The 17820-nt window shown below is 44.0% G+C and overlaps 1 pseudogene; it reads right to left on the bottom strand.

Moving 5' to 3' along the window:
- Positions 1–9703: 9703 nt before the first annotated feature.
- Positions 9704–17551, bottom strand: LOC143269628 (ferritin light chain 1-like; annotated as a pseudogene).
- Positions 17552–17820: the final 269 nt, after the last annotated feature.

Genomic DNA, 17820 nt, shown 5'->3' with positions numbered 1-17820 from the left:
AGTTTCTTTAAATGGAATATTGTTTTTATGTCTGGCTTCTGTGGCTCACTGTCAGTTGTGAAATCCATCCATGTCATTGTCTATGTATGAGTGTATGTAAGTGTATGTACACCCTCTTGTGCACACACCTTTACCTGTCATTCAGCCAAATGTTAACACAGGTGCTGCTGGGCAGAGGGGGGCAGAGGGTTTTCATATGTCATCAGCCTGATGTCAGCTGGTTTGAGATCAGTAAGTTGCTCTCTATGGCCCTGATCACAGAGTCCTTGGGCTCTTCTATGGAGGCGATTTGCATCATTCGAGGGATTGATTTGAGAAAGCACTCAACTGATGACTTTGAAGATAGAGGAGACCTCTTGGCAAAGTACTCAGATGCCCTCAGAGCAGAGACTGGCTGCTGGCCAATAGCCAACAACCACACAAAAAAAGACTGAATTCTTCCAACAACATGAAGAAGCTTTGAAGAGGGTCCTGGGCTCCAGCTGCCCTGACCTTGAAACTCATCAAAAAAGAGACCTCCAGCTACACAACTTGAAGCTCATCTGTGTGCTCCTCACAATATTAAATATGTGGTCCTTTCACAACAGGACAAAACGGGTATCTAGTGTGAAGTTGGAGTTCGTGCAATCTTTCTGCTGTATAGTACTGTAGCACACCTGTTTATCTTTCTTTTTGCTTTGTTTTTAGGGCCTCGGATTGAACCCAGAGACTTGTGCATGCTAGGCAAGCATTATACCACCATACTACTACATGCCTAGCACTATCATTTCTACTGTTGATGGACATCTCGCAGCTGTTGCCATGAAGCTTCCAAAGACTGCTCTTTGATGGATGGATGCATGCATATCTATTGGGCATCTGTATTTGGAAGAGAATTTTTCAATCAGACAGTGTATGTATGCTCAGCTTTAGTGAATACTGCCAAATGGTTTTCCAAAAGGATACATTGTTTTTAAGTAGATATTTGTTTTGTCTTGCCATCACCAAATGAGGTGACATGAGCATTAACCTTCTAACCTAATAAGGAAAAAAGAATGCCAAAATTATTGAGTGACAGTAGCAGCTCCAGAGGTCCTTACTCTCTGTAACTTACATGGATTTGCAGGCAATAAGATTGATGCAGGTGTTGGGTACAGTTGGGATTTTGTGGCAACACCTATGGGGTTGATCTCCATCACTTGATACTCTGCAAATGGCCAGCAATAATCTAGTACATCTCTGCTGACACTGCTCATCTAGCCCAATGGTATTTGAAATCTGATTTCTTCAGATCAAACCAAAGAGTTATATTTAACTCACCCCCAAACGTCTTGCAAGTCTAGTGGAATCAGAGAACTAAGGTCATGAAATGAACAAGTTTGAAATCTTTGATGCTACTAGCAATGTGAGTCAGACTCTACCTTAGGCCAAATTTATTCTCTGATTGTAGAATTGCAGCAAACACTCAGAAGGACTTACAAACAAAAGAGTAAACACGTGGCCAAGTGATTACAGTGCCAGATTCAGTGAACACCATTTTTATATTGTAATGGCCAGGAATGGGGACAGCTGCATCATTGTTTAAAACATACACTCACACAATTAAGCCAAGAACAAATGTCAACACTGGCACAATCTGCTAAATTACTGATAACTGATGGGTATTACTCATGCTGTGAGCATTGTCTCCAATATAAAATAGAAAAGCTTTAAAAAAAAAAACGAAGGAACTTAGCAGTTTCTGTGGGCTTTTATTTCATGCAGCCCAACTGCAGCCTGCAATTATGTAAGTGACATTCCACGCATGTGTTCAAGGAGTGTGTGATAAGGGTGTGCCATTCTTGTGCCTCTTTACATTTGTGTTAATGAGTCAGGCCTTTGAGGGGCTGCTCTTGGCTTTGGGACAATGTTTGTGATAAAAGCATCTGTTGCCATGTGAGCAAATTGCTCTGGTTACAGCCTCATAATCTACAGAGCTGGGCTAACCACCACAGTTTACTGCAGGTGCTAGGTTTTACCTCATCCATCTTTATTTTCAATCACTTAGTGTTGTATACTGGAGCTATAATTTCTACCCCTTATTCATTTGTATTAATGAAGTATGGGTTGTGTTCCAGATAATGTATAGTCATTTGTAATCCTGAACCTTCCTGCCATGGCATCTTCAACCCCAGAAGCTCCTCCTTCTCACCTTCCAGCAGTCAACCCCTACATCAGAGAGCAGAAAGGTTCTGGCACACCTCAAGTTTGCCATGTTCCCATAGCTAGCCAGGCACAGCTCATTGTGGGATAAGGTCTTTTGGGTTTCACTTAGATGACATGGTAGCTTAATTGAATGCCAAACCTCCTTCACCCAACCTAAAGGCTGGGTCCTGGGAAAGAAACATGAAATCCAGTTCTACTCTTGTGAGAAAGACCACTAGTGAATGGAGCTGGGAGAATAAACAGTTTGGGTGCTTATCAAGTTTAGTGCTCCTTTAGTACCTAGGAAGGGACAAGTGTCCCACTATGACCATCCACTTCTAAAGCACTAATGAATGCCCCCAGTCCTCATAGCTGGCTACAGCAAGGTGTCAGTGTCTTTTAATCATCACCCTAAGTTCTAAAGCTCCATGCATTCCATAGACATAGCTGGAATGACCCCTGCATACAGGCGTTAGTTTGTGCCTTCACAGGAGATTAAAGTCTAGTGAGGAAGTCAGATGGACAACCCTTGTAGGTAACTGGGACTAGGAAGAGCAGCTGGTAGGATGGCCCACAAGGAAGGTGTCTAGAGGAAGTGCTTGGGGGCTGCAATGAGATGGAAAAGGACAATCAGGTGAAGACAATGGGACTAGGTGTTCTAGGTGGAGAGAGCAATGTGAACGAAGGCACCAGTGGGAGCTGTGGCCCCATGGGTCTTAGAGGGCGGGCCAGAGGCAAAGCCTTGCAAGTTGGGACTCCATCCATGGACTACTGCAAAACTGCACTGTAGCTAATCAGTCTGCAAGCTGATGGGGCAACACCGAGGGAGCAGTGCTTCTGAGGCATAAAGCCTTCTGCTCACTACAGACATCAGACCCCACGCCCTGGTGTCCATTCCCTCACCCCATCAGTCCTGCCCAACATAAGACCTTATTCTTTGCCTTCTTCCATGGAAGCAGGAGTAGTGAAACGTGATCAATCACTGCTTTGTAAAAGCTGTCACCATATTAAGTGACTCATCATTCAACTCATTTGAGATTCATGGAAGTAGGTTAAGCACGTCTAGGGATGGCCCACTGCAAAATTATGCAGTTGCCTTCTGGGGCCCTTTGTCCTCCAGTCTCCTTGTAAAGTCCACGCTCCTCTCTGCTTACTCAGTCTCTCCTCCTGGGAGAGGCTTTGAGGACTTTCATCTAAATCCTTGATGGAGGGATTACCTGTAGTATCATCTGAAAATGTAGTCGATATTGTGAGCCTTTCAAATTGTGCTCCCAGCACCGCAAAGAATATACAAACAAATGACATCTTAATCACCTCCTCAATCATTTTCAATTCAGTCTACTAGGGCTGGTTTTCCGAAGGAACATAGACTTGATTTTCTAACAGAATTAATGGGAATAGGATTTGTTGTATGGAATTTTCTTCCTCCTACTAGCCAATCCTTAAGACCGGTGTGCTCTGCCTGAGAACCTGAGAAGAGATCACTGTCCACAACACACACAGCCATCAGTTTGACAATCTGGCTTTGCTGTGGTAGGAGTTTGGCCTGACTGTCATTCTCACAGGCCAAGTGTGCATGAAGAATACCAGCAACCAACAAGATTTCAGAAAGACCAGATGTAACGGTTGCAAGTTTCATGAAACAGTTTCTGGGGGCAGTACTCCACTAAGTTGCTGTAAGGTAGAAGCATAGCCAACCCACAACCCACATAGCTGGCCCTCAGGCTGTGTTGCTGACTCCACTCCATACTGGGATATGTAGAACCTATGTACATAGTCTCAGCCCACTGACCTGAATAACACAAAAGGCCTTCCCTTGTGTTTAGACACTGTCTCCACAAAGGCTTGATAACTTATCACATATGAGCCTGTTATCCACTGCCAACACATTGGATTTATTTACCCTTGAATTGAACCTGTAACTCAGTGTGACATTAATATGCATTAATGACTCTGACTGTGACCTACAGTCTCATACATACTTGTCTCTGGTCACTATGGGTCACAGAGCAAGTGTCCAATAGGTGGTTTGATATGACTCCCCCTTTCTGCCTGGAAACAATAGATTCTTGGTCTTTAAGGCCAGTGTCAATTAGCAGAGCAGGAGTCACAGAGAGTTAATTAGCACATTAATCAGCTGTGGTGTACCCACTTGAGATTCTCTACTGGGGAAGTAGACTGAGAGGGTCCTAAGAGAAATTGGGAGATCCTTGCATGCATGGTCATCATCATCAAGCTCACAGTGAAGTAATGAGTCAGGTCAGCCTCCTTCCAAGGGTGGAATCAGATTCTTTGTTGTGACTAAATACCTTGACATTTGACTGCAAAGGCTGTGACAAGGCTGAAGGAAGTGGCTGGTGTGTCCCCGAGTTGGGGAAGCATTGAGCACTGAGGTGCCAGAATAAAAGTGTTTGTTAGGATAAATGGAAAACTCTTAAGAGTGCTTTGTGAGTGGGGACTCTTTTCTGGTGAGCCAGTCTTTACTGTGACCTTAGATGGGGAAGTCATCTCAAAGTGCAAATGTGCCAAAGTGCAAATGTGTGACATTGGTCAGGTGACCTCACTGCTCTTCTTTGTCCCCGTCAGTTTCACATTCAAGCTCCCAGAACTCTGACTCTTCAATGTCCTCACTCAGGCCTAAACCACAGCTGTTTCTCTGCCTCGAAAACTGCTGCTGTGAGTCTCGCCATCCCATCTCCTCAGCCAGGTCAGAAGCCAGCCACAGGCATGGGCATCGGGAGGACACAGGCCCAAGATCCAGGTCTGGCTCTGCCACTGACTGACTGGCTGAATGACAGTTAGTTAACTGTCATTGGATTTGAGGAACCCTGGGATTTTACCTGAATGCCTTTAGATTCTTACCAGATATCATTTGCATAGATGCAAATGAGAGCTACATAGTGGAGTGTAAACTTTAGAATACATTAGGACTCAGTAATTGGATGCTACACAAATTTTCTCTGTAACCTTTGTAAAAAGTAGGACATGTGCTCCAAAAAGCACGTCAATCATAGTGCACAGCACTCTGTGAGTAATCACAACATGAAGATGGCCATGTAAGAAAAAAAAACAATGAAGGAAAGAAGGCATCAGCCCCTAGAGACACTCATGTTCCCTCAGGATCAGGTGCCATAGTGAAGCCTGTCGTCTTCACTTCCCAGCTCTGTCTCCTCTGTGGTGTATCTCACAGGATCCTGGGCCACCTCTAGACAAGCACAGTGGCAAGAGCATGTGCTCTGGAGCCTACCTCCCCAGGCCTCTCTCACCTCCACCACTCACCAGTCTTGCAGATCTGGTAAGACATACTATCTCCCTAACAGTCTCTGAGCACTGTCCTGGGGATCCAATGTGCTGTCCATTCCCCACAAGACAGGAGGGTAGCGCTGGTGCTCAGCATGCAGCCATGAAAGTTTCACCTACATGCTATTTGTGGGCCTCTAAAGCCCTGTGTGGGAAGTCACTGTGTCTGGTTCACAGGTTGCCTCTGTGATTCTCATGAGAGATGACTAGTCAGGTAGCACACTCTGGTCGTGGCAGATTGGAAGCTGTTTGTTGGCTCAGAGACTGGCCAGTGTGACCCAGAGGTGATGAGACCCAGTAGGGGTTTCAAACTTACCCACAGTCCCATGGACATCTGAATGCAAGTTTGGGCTAGAGTACTGGTCCTTTTAAGTTATTATCTTCACTAATATTTATCAGCCTTGCCAGGATGTTTCCTAAACAGACACATAAATGCCAGCCTTATGACAATTGCTAATAAAAACCAAATCCTTTGGCTTGATTGGGTTGCAGTTGTGCCTAATAATAGCTGCAGAGGCAGATGAGGCTTAGCTGGCCATGCAAAGAATATGTAGGACATTCAGAGCCAAGAGACTGTAGAGCAGTCAGAGCCAATGACACCATCAGCAGTCAGGGCAAGGGCCAGCCTGGCCTATGACTGCAAGCAGCATTTGCAGTGGGTAGGGGAGATCAGAAAGCCAGTCAGCCCCATCCTGGCCACATCAGCAAAATTAGGGAAGGTCATGCTGTCACACAAATAAATACACTGGACAACAACTCTGGAACAGGCATATACAGGTGTATGCTGAGGGTTCAAAGAAAGTTCCTTACCCCTTTCTCAGATGTTCAGATATTTGTTCAGATGGAGATCAGGCCCCTTCTTGTGTTGGAAATACCAACCAACAATTTATTAACTCCGGGCAGAGGCCCGAGGAATGCAACCAGGACCACAGGGCTCCGTGCTGTCTTTCTGGGAGGCTGGCTAAGGGAAGGGAGGCACAGCCTGAGTCTGCTTGTTCACTACAAAGCCTCTATTCAGCTGTCACAGCATCTTTGTCCCATCACAACTCCAGGTCTTGTCCATGAGCTGTGAAGTGTCCACCACCGAGTCCAGGTTTCCCTCCCTAGGTGCAGGGAATGACTGAGTATTCCCTGGGTGGAATCTATTTAGTCATCATAATCTGGTGAACAAGGAGCTGGGACTGTAGCTGACACATAAAGACTCCAGTGTCACCTCCTAGCCTAGGACTCTGTAACAGCAACACAATGGAGGAAAGAGGAAGAAGAGCACAAAGGTGAGCTCCCCTACCAGTCTTCCCTCCTCTTTAGGAGCCTCTCATCCAATGTCTTCCTTCCATTTCACCCTAGAGTTCAGGCACATGGCCACACCCTGATTTTGCTCACTTTCTGACCCATACTAATGAAAAAAAAAAAAAAAAGCAAAAGCTGCCCGGAGCCCTGAACCAGCATGTCACTCTGCATCCATGATGACTTCACCATGAGCTCACTCCTGTCTCTATCCCCAGCTAGACAGACAACCCCATAGCTCTGACACACCTGAACCAGGCCCTCATCACTCTTTGCATGGTACATAGCTATCTGTCCATGTATCCCATCATTTTCCTGCCCTGTTGTTCTGGGGAGGCCAGGAGTCTTGCTTCTTTCCTTCCCAGCCTCCAGTCTTGGACTTGCCTTTCATCTCCTGAAGCTCCATCCCTGCTAGGGTGAGCAAAAGCAGGCTGTTTTCACTCCGGCACAGAGCCAACATGCAATGAGCAAAGCAGACCTGAGAGCTAAGACACTCCTAACAGCAGCTTCATACGTTCTCATGAACACCAGATTCTAACCAGAGCCTTCTCTAGGGCTACTCAAGGCCCCAGCCAAGAAGACATTCTGCCACCCTAGCAGGCCCCCACCTTCCCTCAATGGCTTCTGAACAAAGTTCAGGGCCTCATCATTCCATCAGCTCAGGCCCCTTTAGTGAAAGGCCAGCCACCATGTTTAGTCCCTAGGGATGCAGGAGTGCCATGCCGGCACACAGTACACTTCTAATGAGAATTACTCTGGAGAATGTCAATACTTCCTGAGCTGAGGGGACATCTACATTCTTACTTGGATATCCCCTTGCATTCCTGGCTGTTGCCTAGATCTGCAGGTCCTGGACTGAGGTAGGAAGGTGATTAGTAAGTACAGGAGGGGAGAGAAGAGTAGGCATTCAAAGTCCACCCAAGCCTTCTGTACAGTCTCTGGCACTGCCATACCAGGAGGCTGTCCACCCTAGCCCCCAGGCCTAGAATTTTGTCCCCCTTGCTCCCACTGGAGCTAATGAGGCTCTGGGTCAGGAAATCACTAAGAGCTTTGTGTGAAAAAATCAGACTTGAAGGTTGCTATAAAAAGGAGCGAAATGGCGATGTGCCTTTTCATCTCTTTTGCTCCACCTCATTCAGCACACACTTCTTGTAACAGCTACTCTCTCACATTTACAGTCACTTCCTCCCTCCAAGATGCTTAATTAAAATAACTTCTCAGGGTCAGCCTTGCAGCCACATGAAGAGGGTAACTTATCCAGGACCAGGGCTGAGCTCAGACGAAGCATCCAGGTTGGTTCCTGCCATGTCCTGCCCACTCTCAAGAAGTCAAAAGCAACAGAGTAAAGAGACCTGGGCACCCCACCTGGGTGATGATGGAAACACCCGAGGACAAGCTGAGCTATGAGAGCAAGAGAAAATGCATGGAGAGAGCCCCTGCCTAGAGACAGCACCTAGATTCTGTTGGGCAAGCTGTCAGGGTGCTGTGTAGCGTGGGAAGTTGCTTTCCCTCTCTGAGCCTCAGGTCCCTTATCTACAAAGTAGGATATTTGAGAGCCTTTCCAGTCTTGGGTCCACAGGTAAGCCTCTTCCACATTCATCACTATCCTAAATCACCTCCTTTTGCCTCCCACAGCAACTTAACTTGGCTTACCCTTAACTTAGTTAGACATCTATCAGACTGATGTCTGGTCTCATCTAAGAACTCTAGACTTCTTCCAGCCTCCTGGGCCAATACCTGCCCAGAAGTTTGTTCTCCATCCTGCCTCCAAGATCTCAATGCCAATCTCATGTCCTGTTAAAATCTCTCATCATGGAACTGGAGAGATGGCTCAGCACTTAAGAGTGGGTACTGATCTTGCAGAGAATTTGAGTTCTGTTCCCAGCACTCATTCTAGCAGCTCATAATCACTTTTAACTTCAGCTTCTGAAAGGGATCCAAGGGTCTCTTCTGGATTCTCCAGTTGCTGCACTTACATATGCACACAAACAACACACACACACACACACACACACACACACACACACACACACACACACACACACACACACACCCCTCTCTACCTATTCATTCTATTTGAGAACCCTAACACACTGAATAATTCAACTTCCTCATTTACTTGATTCAGTGGCTGAAGAATCCGTGAGAAAGAGGAAATGAATTAGAGAGCATTTGCACATGTTCACCAGTCTTTCTCGAGTTTTCCTTTGTGAAGTCTGTTTTAAGTAGTGTGTCCACCTCATGATGCCACTACTTATATGTCCACCTCATGATGCCACCACTTATCTTTTATGACTGATTTGTAGTTGTGGATAGATGACAGATGATAAAAAGACGGATATATAGACGAATACTTTACAGATGACAAATACAGATAGGTAACAGATCGCTGATAGCTGATTAATGATCTGGACCTTTTGCTAATTATATGTGACTTATAAAATTTTTCTGCAGTATGTGGTTCAGTTTCATTTTTAATGTTTTTTATTATCCATTTTTTTCATTGTGACAGTCATCTTCCCCCTCCTCTAATTCCTTGGGACTTTTGTGTCCTAAGAAATCTCCTACAAAATTGCAAATACATCTCCCATTTTTTTTTTTTTGGTTTTTCGAGACAGGGTTTCTCTGTGTAGCTTTGTGCCTTTCCTGGAACTCACTTGGTAGCCCAGGCTGGCCTTGAACTCACAGAGATCTGCCTGCCTCTGCCTCCCGAGTGCTGGGATTAAAGGCGTGCGCCACCACCACCTAGCCCAGTATTTTCTTTGATAAGCTTTACAGACTTACCTTTCATAGAGACATGATGCAGCTCAAGTTATATTCATGAATGGTGTGGGGCAGGGGTTGGATCTAACTTGTCTCTTAAGAATTTCCACCTTGATCCAACACCATTTACAACATTCTCCCCACACTAAATTGATACTTTCATTAAAAACCAAGTTGCTACATATCTGGGTTTATTTCTGAATTTGATATTTTATTCCATTTGTATACTCAACTACAGATATGTGATAACAATTTCTCAGTATAGCTTTCTAGTACAACTTGAAATATGGAAGTATACATCCTCCAACTTTAGTCTTTAAGATTATTTTGGAATCACATTATCAATTTGTACAGTCTGATAAAATTCTAAGAATGTCATTTAACAATGTCAAATCTTATTCATACTAAATCTTTAAAACTATGGGCTTAGAATGTATCTCTATCTGTCTGAATGTCTGTCTATCTACCTACCTACCTATCATCTTCTATTTATCTATCCATTTATTCATATATTCTTTAGTTTCTCTCAAATAGTGGCTTATGTATTCATTCACCTATAGACTGGGTTTTATTTATCTCAGCTGGCTTCAAACTTGATATGTAGTTGAAGGCAATATTGAATTTCTGATTCTCCTGCTTCAATCTCCCAAGTACTGATATTTTCATAAACACAGCCAATTTATGATCCCCACATTGCTGGGGATAAACCCAGGACTTTATGGGTATTGTGCAAGCACTCTACCAACTGAACTACATCCCTGGTCCAATTTTTTAAACACTTTTATATTAAAAAAAATATTGAGAATGCAGGGAGTTCCCACATATTCCATATTCAGTTTTCCTATCACAAACAACTTGCATCCATATGTTGTACCTGTCAAAATGAATGAACAAACATTAATATACTACTGTCCAAAATTTACTCAACATTGATCTCAAGTTCTGAGAACTCATCTAAAACACATTAGTCATCATTTTTCCCTGTTGAATGACTTCAAAAGCCTGGAGGAGCACTGGGCAGGTAATTTTGCCAAATGTCTTTCACTGAAGACTTCTCTGATGCTTTTATCATGGTTCTGCAGTGTTGCTGGTTCTGCAGCTGGAGTCCTGCTGTCTCTGATCCTGGGGGGCAGGGATCAGCAGACACAGTCAACAACACAGACACTGGAAGGTTTGCAAGGAATCTCTCCTTTATTAAACAAAGGGCTGGAGTTTTGTGTGTAGATTTTTTTTGGTGGGCTTCGCTCCTAGCTACTGTGGTGTTTCTTGGTTGGCTCTGAGGCTGCATGTCATCCTTTCCAGTTTGGAGTTTATGGGTCAGGTTTCCTCCGGCCAGAGCACTCTCTGTGCATGTCACAGCTCTTTGATTGCTTAAGGCGTAGCCCAGTGCTTTTGGCCTTACCTGCCTCATATCACCTTTTTAAATCTTATTTTAGGGCTGCTAGTGGGAATTAGAGTTCTTTGCTCTAATCTTGTCGCCCCCACTTCAGGGGTTCCCCCAACATGGCAATTGTGCCTGTCTTAGGTTGGGCTGCCTAACAGGCTCTTACCCATCTCTGGCTACCAGCCCTCAAAGGGTGGTTACCCTGGAAAGTGTCTAAGGTGCAAGAGCATTGGACAGAGGCATCAGACAAAGGCATCACAAATTTTCATGAACCAGCTTCTTATTACTTCCTTGGGGGGCGATGATCAGGGCATTCCAGAGCCACTAGCACTTGCAGGGTCATTTTGTTGACACGGCACTGTTGGGAAACATGCTGTAGGAAACACTTAAACAACAGAATTAAGAGTACCATTCCGCCGGGCGGTGGTGGCGCACGCCTTTAATCCCAGCACTCGGGAGGCAGAGGCAGGCGGATCTCTGTGAGTTCGAGGCCAGCCTGGGCTACCAAGTGAGTCCCAGGAAAGGCGCAAAGCTACACAGAGAAACCCTGTCTCGAAAAACCAAAAAAAAAAAAAAAAAAAAAAAAAAGAGTACCATTCCCCATGCTATAATTTTTGAAGGGTCAAGGATTGATTTTATGTGATCTCAAATTTGAGCAAAGAATGTTGTACACATCTCCAGTGGTTTCATACACGTGAAGTTCAGGCTTAAGATTTCAATAGAGAGTTGTACCATGAGGTTTAAGAACTCTTTGTTCCATGTCCCCAGTATGATTTCCCTAAACCGACTCCTGGCTTGTGTTATATTCAAGACTGGATAAGGGGTTTAAAAAAGGAGGAAAATCGGTTGATCACAGTTTCCTCTTATCAGCCATCTTAATATCAGGATTTCTTCATCCAATAAATCTAGTTGTTGCTGTAAATTGAGTATAGCTGACTGGAAATGGGAATTGATCAGCTGTTGAGTGCTTAATGCTAGGGATTCTTCTGTGGCCATATTAAGTGTAGAGGCAGTGGCTTCCATTTGAACCAGGGAGGCTGTGGCTGCTGCCCCACCTGCCACAACAAGCAGAATAGTGGCCATTATAGCTGCCATTATTCCATGAGGAGTAATGCACAGCCTTGTCCAGCTTGTGGAGATGGGATTTTCTAGGATGCCACATAGGCCCTGAGGGCCTCAAACAATGACCTCAATGTAGTCACAACTTCCTGCTGCAGCAGTGACATTCAGACCAGATGTTAAAGGACAATAGTGTGTCTCTGCTACCACATCAGTCAAAAACCACACAGACTTCAACATGGATGAACTGGAGAGGAGGAAGTGAAGGCAGGAGGCAGTCCACTGTGAGCAAAATCAGTTATAGAAAGAATTGATGGTTAAGCAAACTGCACCTGTTATGCTCTGCAAAATTAACAATGGCACAAATTTATGCTATATTTACAATAATGTTTTATGTGGTTTTGTGGATAGAGCCTGAGGACACCTGAGGTTGATGTCTAGCTTTCCAATGCCCACATGCACATGTGCAACCACACAAACACATGCCCACACACACACAGATACTTTTTTAAATTAAGGAACAAGTTCTATTGCACCCCAAATTCCACGTGGCCTTTTATAGACCTTTTGCTCCTCCTATCCCCCTGGCCACTGCTGGTTTTCCTGAATGTCATTAATTATTAGGGTTTTTTTTAAGTTAGCTTATTTCATGTAATGCCTTTGAGATTAACCCATATTACTGTGCATATACACATTATTTCTTTTTCATTTCTGTTTCCTAGAATACATATGTACCTCTGCTCACTTATCCATTCCCTGTTTCCAGTTGGAGGGCAGTCATTAATAAAAATGCTATAAATGAGTGTGTACATGTTTTGATGGCAGAAGTGCTCCTTTCTTAAAGGGTAAACTCCTAGGATGGGCTTACTATCCTACTGTAAGTGCATTATAAGCTGGGGTGGTAGTGCACACCACAACTGAAATTGCAGCATTCAAGAGACTGCAGCAGAACTATGCTTGAAGAGTGACGCCCTGTCTCAAAACATCAGATTTAGATCCTTTAAAAATATTTATTTTTAGGTGTGTGTGTGTGTGTGTGTGTGTGTGTGTGTGTGTGTGTGTGTGCAGACTTGCATGCACACGAATGCATGTGTATGTGTGTGCTTGAGTGTATGTCTGTGCACAAATGTGCCTGGTGCCACAGAGGTCAGAAATGCCATTGGATCCCCTGGAACTAGAATTAAAGATGGTTTTGAACTACTGTGTATGGTTTGAGAACTAAACCTGGGTCCTTTGCAGTAGGGAGTGCTCTTAATTGCTGAGCCACCTCTCCAACCCCACCAAAAAGATACCACAAAATACCACAAAATAACTCAACTCTTATCTGTTTTCAAGGTTGTGGTACCACTTCACACCTGTCCCAGGAATACCCAAGAGTTGCAGCTGCCAGCCCTGCTGCCGTTGGGTTACCCTTAGCTATCCCAACAGGCTAGTAGCTACATACAGATATAGCTCTCATTGTAATGTTTTTTTAAGGTTTTGAACATTTTAAATTAATTCATATATTTTTATGGTTCTGGGAATTGGATTCAAGACCTCATGTATTCTAGGCAAGCCTTTTACCAGTGAGCAATATCCACAGTTCCTCAATGTAGTTTTAATTTGCATTTGCCAATGAGTAACAGTGTTAGACATACTTTTTTGGAGTGAACAAGTGTAAATTTATTATACAGCATGTATACAGAGAAGTCTATTGAGATATCACAGACTTTAAAATAATAAAATAGAAACATACAATATTTACCTAATTTTTTAGTGGATGAGGTTAACTAAATACCCAACTTCTTCATAAATGTTCTTATAAAAATACTTTTTTATTCCTAGAAGTTAACATTGTTGATTTATATTGGTGAACATTATATATAATGCAAAGAACACAGGTCAGCAGAAATTATAACACAGTAAGACAAAACATAATAGAATGTTAAAAAAGAAATTAGGTGTTTAAAAGAGAGTGGAGAGAACAGAGGAAGCTCCTGTCACTAGGCCACTGTCTTCTAAAAGTTAAACATCTCTGTGTTCTCACTTGGTCACATACAACCTAAGTCAAAGGCATCTTCACTACTTACAAGTGATGGTACATGTCTATAATCCAGTGCTTGAGGGGTGGAGATAGAATTAAAAGTTCACATAGAGGCTATATATATATAGTATGGAGGTCCCTAGGACGACTGTGGCTTATAATAAATTTTGGTTCTACTCAATTATTGAAAAAAAAATAGCCAAATGAATGGAAACACATGAACTATGAACCAAAGGCTGAGGGGCCCCAAGCTGGATCAGGCCCTCTGAATAGGTGAGACAGTTGATTGGCTTGATCAGTTTGGAAGGCAACTAGGCAGTGGGACCAAGTCCTGTGCTCATTGCATGAGTTGGCTGTTTGAAACCTGGAGCTTATGCAGGGACACTTGGCTCAGTCTGGGAGGAGGGACTGGACCTGCCTGGACTGAGTCTACCAGGTTGATTGCAGTCCTCGGGGGAGGATTTGCCCTGGAGGAGGTGGGAATGGGGGGTAGGCTGGGGGTAAGAGGAGGGTATGGGAGGGGGGAGAATAGGGGAACCCGTGGCTGATATGTAGAACTGAAATAAAATAAAATAAAATAAAATAAAATAAAATAAAATAAAATAAAATAAAATAAAATAAAAAAGAATTAAAAGTTCAAGTTCACCCTCAGCTACACAGTAAATTCAAGGCCAGCCTGGGCTCCAAAAGACCCCTAATGTTAAAAAAAAAAAAATGTTAGATGTAGATCATACCTGTAATCCCAGCACTCAGAAGACTGAAGCAGGAGAGCTGAAAGTTTGAGGCCAGCCTGGGCTATATCATCATTTGCAGGCCAGCCTGAGCTACAATGGAACCCCATTTCAAAATTGGCAAGAACAAAAGGCATTGCCATAAAACTGCATAACCTTATAGGTTAATGCATTTCTTAATCCTAATCAGAGAAAATTTTATCTGCAGTAGGTGGTGATTAACAGAGACACTCAGAACTAGCCAAAATGCAGAAAATGAAGAGTATGGAATGCTCAGTCCCAACTGGAACATGAAACACACACACACAACACACACACACACACTCATCCTCCCAAGGTTTAGGGAGCAAGTGGAATAGGGGACCAAAAGAGTGTAAGACTCAGGCCATGGATAACTATAAGGAAACAGCATCTTCTAGACACAAAAGGAGAGCAGCACATGTAAGTTCAGAGGTTGTGACAGCATGTAAAGACCTGGGCAAGCCCAACACAGACCCAATCTCAGCACGGAGGGCAGAGCTGGGGATGGAGTCCCTGTCCTAGATAAGGCGCTATCTGCAACTGATAGCTGCTGGAGGGATAATCAGTGTTCTTTAAGAGTGTACCCCTGATGAACTGACCTCGCTCCAGTGGAAGGCCACACACCCAAGAATATTTGGGCAGCACAAACTGGTCTTGATGAGTTTAAGAAGACAGAACATAAAGTTGGGTGGGTAGGAAAAAGGGTGGTAGATTTGTGAAGGGTTAGGGGGGATATTATTAAAACACATTCTACAAGATTCTCAAAGAACAAATAAAATATTTTAAAAAATGAATAAGACAGTTTTCTGAGTTTCAAGGCACAGCTTCACACTGGAAAACTGTTCTGGGCAGCTTGTAGGCTCAGTCACTGCAGTAGGCATAAGTTTTGAAAAGATACGTGGGCAACAAGAGTGTTTTGTCCCACAAGGTTTGGCAAATGTGCATTGACAGAAAAGCCTGCACCAGCCAAGTTTTCATACTCAAAAAGACAGTGCTCTTTGAGTAAAGTTGGCTGGGGTGGTACTCTTTTTAACTTTTCTTTGCCAGTTTCTCCTTTTCCCTTGGAGTACCCAGTTTGAAGCTTAGCTTTTGTTTTTCCCTGAAATATTTGATCTTGTCCTCAGCCGCTTGCTTCGCTGTTGTCAATGTCAAAGACACTTCTAAGACATCAAGTTTCTGAGTTCTGCACATAACTTCATATGATTATTCTCTTTCCCTTTGAAGCTGGGCCTGTTGTTCCAGGCTCTTCTTGCCTTGCTCCACACTGAGAGCCATTCTCTTTGTATATTCTAGTTGCTCCTCCAGAAGAGTCCAAGACTGGGCTCTGTTTAACTGTATATTCTTTTTTTTCCTTTGCTTTATCAGTTCTTGTGGACCAGTTTTCTTTTCTTTTCTTTTTGGTGCTGTTTCAAAATGCTTTATTTTCACTTGGTCCTGAGACTTGGGAGGGGCTCCAGAGCAGTTAACAAAGCTGCCTAGCAGTTTGGGTGAAGGTCCTGAGGCTGGCTGGTGCAGAGCAGAGGAGGGAGCCCCTTGGAAGGTGACGCCTCCTAGTCATGCTTGAGAGTGAGCCTCTCGAAGAGGTACTCACCCAGAGATGGCGAGGGCACACCAGTTTGTGCTGGCTGCGGCCCAGCCACCCTGTGGAGGCTGGTCAGGTGGTTGTCCATCTTCTTGATGAGCTTCACCTCCTCATCCAGGAAGTGGTTTTCCAGGAAGTCACAGAGGTGAGGATCTGTGCGAGCAGAAGCCAGGGCATGAAGAACCAAGAGGGCCTGGTTCAGGCTCTTCTCCAGGACCAAGGCAGCTTCCATGGCCTCCTGGGATTTACCTCACTCATCTGGCTTCTGCACATCCTGGAATAGTGTGCAGCCTCCGCGTTGGTTCTGCATCTTGAGCAGCTGACCGGCGCCCTCACGCTTCTCATCGGCCAATTTGCGGAAGTGGTCGACACCCTCCAGAGCCACATCATCCCGGTCAAAATAGTAGCCCAAAGAGAGAGAGGTAGGTGTAGGAGGCCCGCAGGTGCAAGTTGACCAGGCGGTTCACAGCAGCCTCCACTTCGGTGGAATAATTCTGATGAACCTGGGAGCTCATGGCTGATACGCAGTATGGAGCTAACCGCAAAGAGACAGTGCTGGCTGGTCCTGGGAGCCGAAGGCGGCGAGGAGATGGTCCCAGAGGCTGCAACTGGTGACACTGGGATGAAGCTGGACACTAACAAAGGGAGGCCCCGGGTCTGCTCCGTCCACTGTTGAAGCAAGACAGACACGGGATCTCCATTTTTTAAACCCAACATGTTGTTTTGTTTTGCTTCCTCTAGTGCTGTTTCTCTGTAAAGAATATTTCAGGTAATCTTCTGCTTGTGTTATCCCCAGCTCTAAACATGGAATCTTTCCTTGAAGAGTTTAAGGTTAAAATAGACATTGGCTCACTTGGGTCATAAAGCATCTGGAGAGTTGGTTTCTAAGTTCACAGGGTGGCGACTCCCAAGATGACTCACCTGGAGGCTTCAGATAGTTTCCAGATAGACTGCACATGAATTCAGAATCCATTTTTTGGGTGAGAGGAGTGATTCCAAGTGTGATAGTGAATCCTTACAGAAAATTAATTTGTCTGAAAAGAAAATGTAGGAGCTGGTACCAGGACACTCTTAGTCCTGAATATATTTAGGTTTGGTTAGTTTTTTGTTTTTGTTTGAGACAGGGTTTCACCATGTAGTCCTGGCCAACAAGTTTTGGAGACAATGCTGGCCTATCTGCTTAGCATTTCAAATGCTGAGACTAACGACATATACCACTACACTCAGCCTCTTTTATACCTACCCACATGTTGTGTGTGTGTATATATATATATATACACATATACATACATATATATATGAAAAAATACAACTTTTATAAATATTTCCTCCCAATTTCTAGCTCATCTTTTCGTTTTTCTCAGATATCTACTAAAATAGGATTTTTATACCTGTTTACATAGATACTTAAGGCATTGATCTAAGAAATCTTTCTGCCTCATAACAAAATCATGGAGCTACTCCCTGCTTTGTTTTACTTCTGTGTGTTTCATGATTCTAGGTATTA

The sequence above is a fragment of the Peromyscus maniculatus genome, chromosome 19, assembly GCF_049852395.1.
Source record: "Peromyscus maniculatus bairdii isolate BWxNUB_F1_BW_parent chromosome 19, HU_Pman_BW_mat_3.1, whole genome shotgun sequence".
Lineage (NCBI taxonomy): Eukaryota > Metazoa > Chordata > Mammalia > Rodentia > Cricetidae > Peromyscus > Peromyscus maniculatus.
This window is presented reverse-complemented; position numbering and strand designations above follow the sequence as displayed.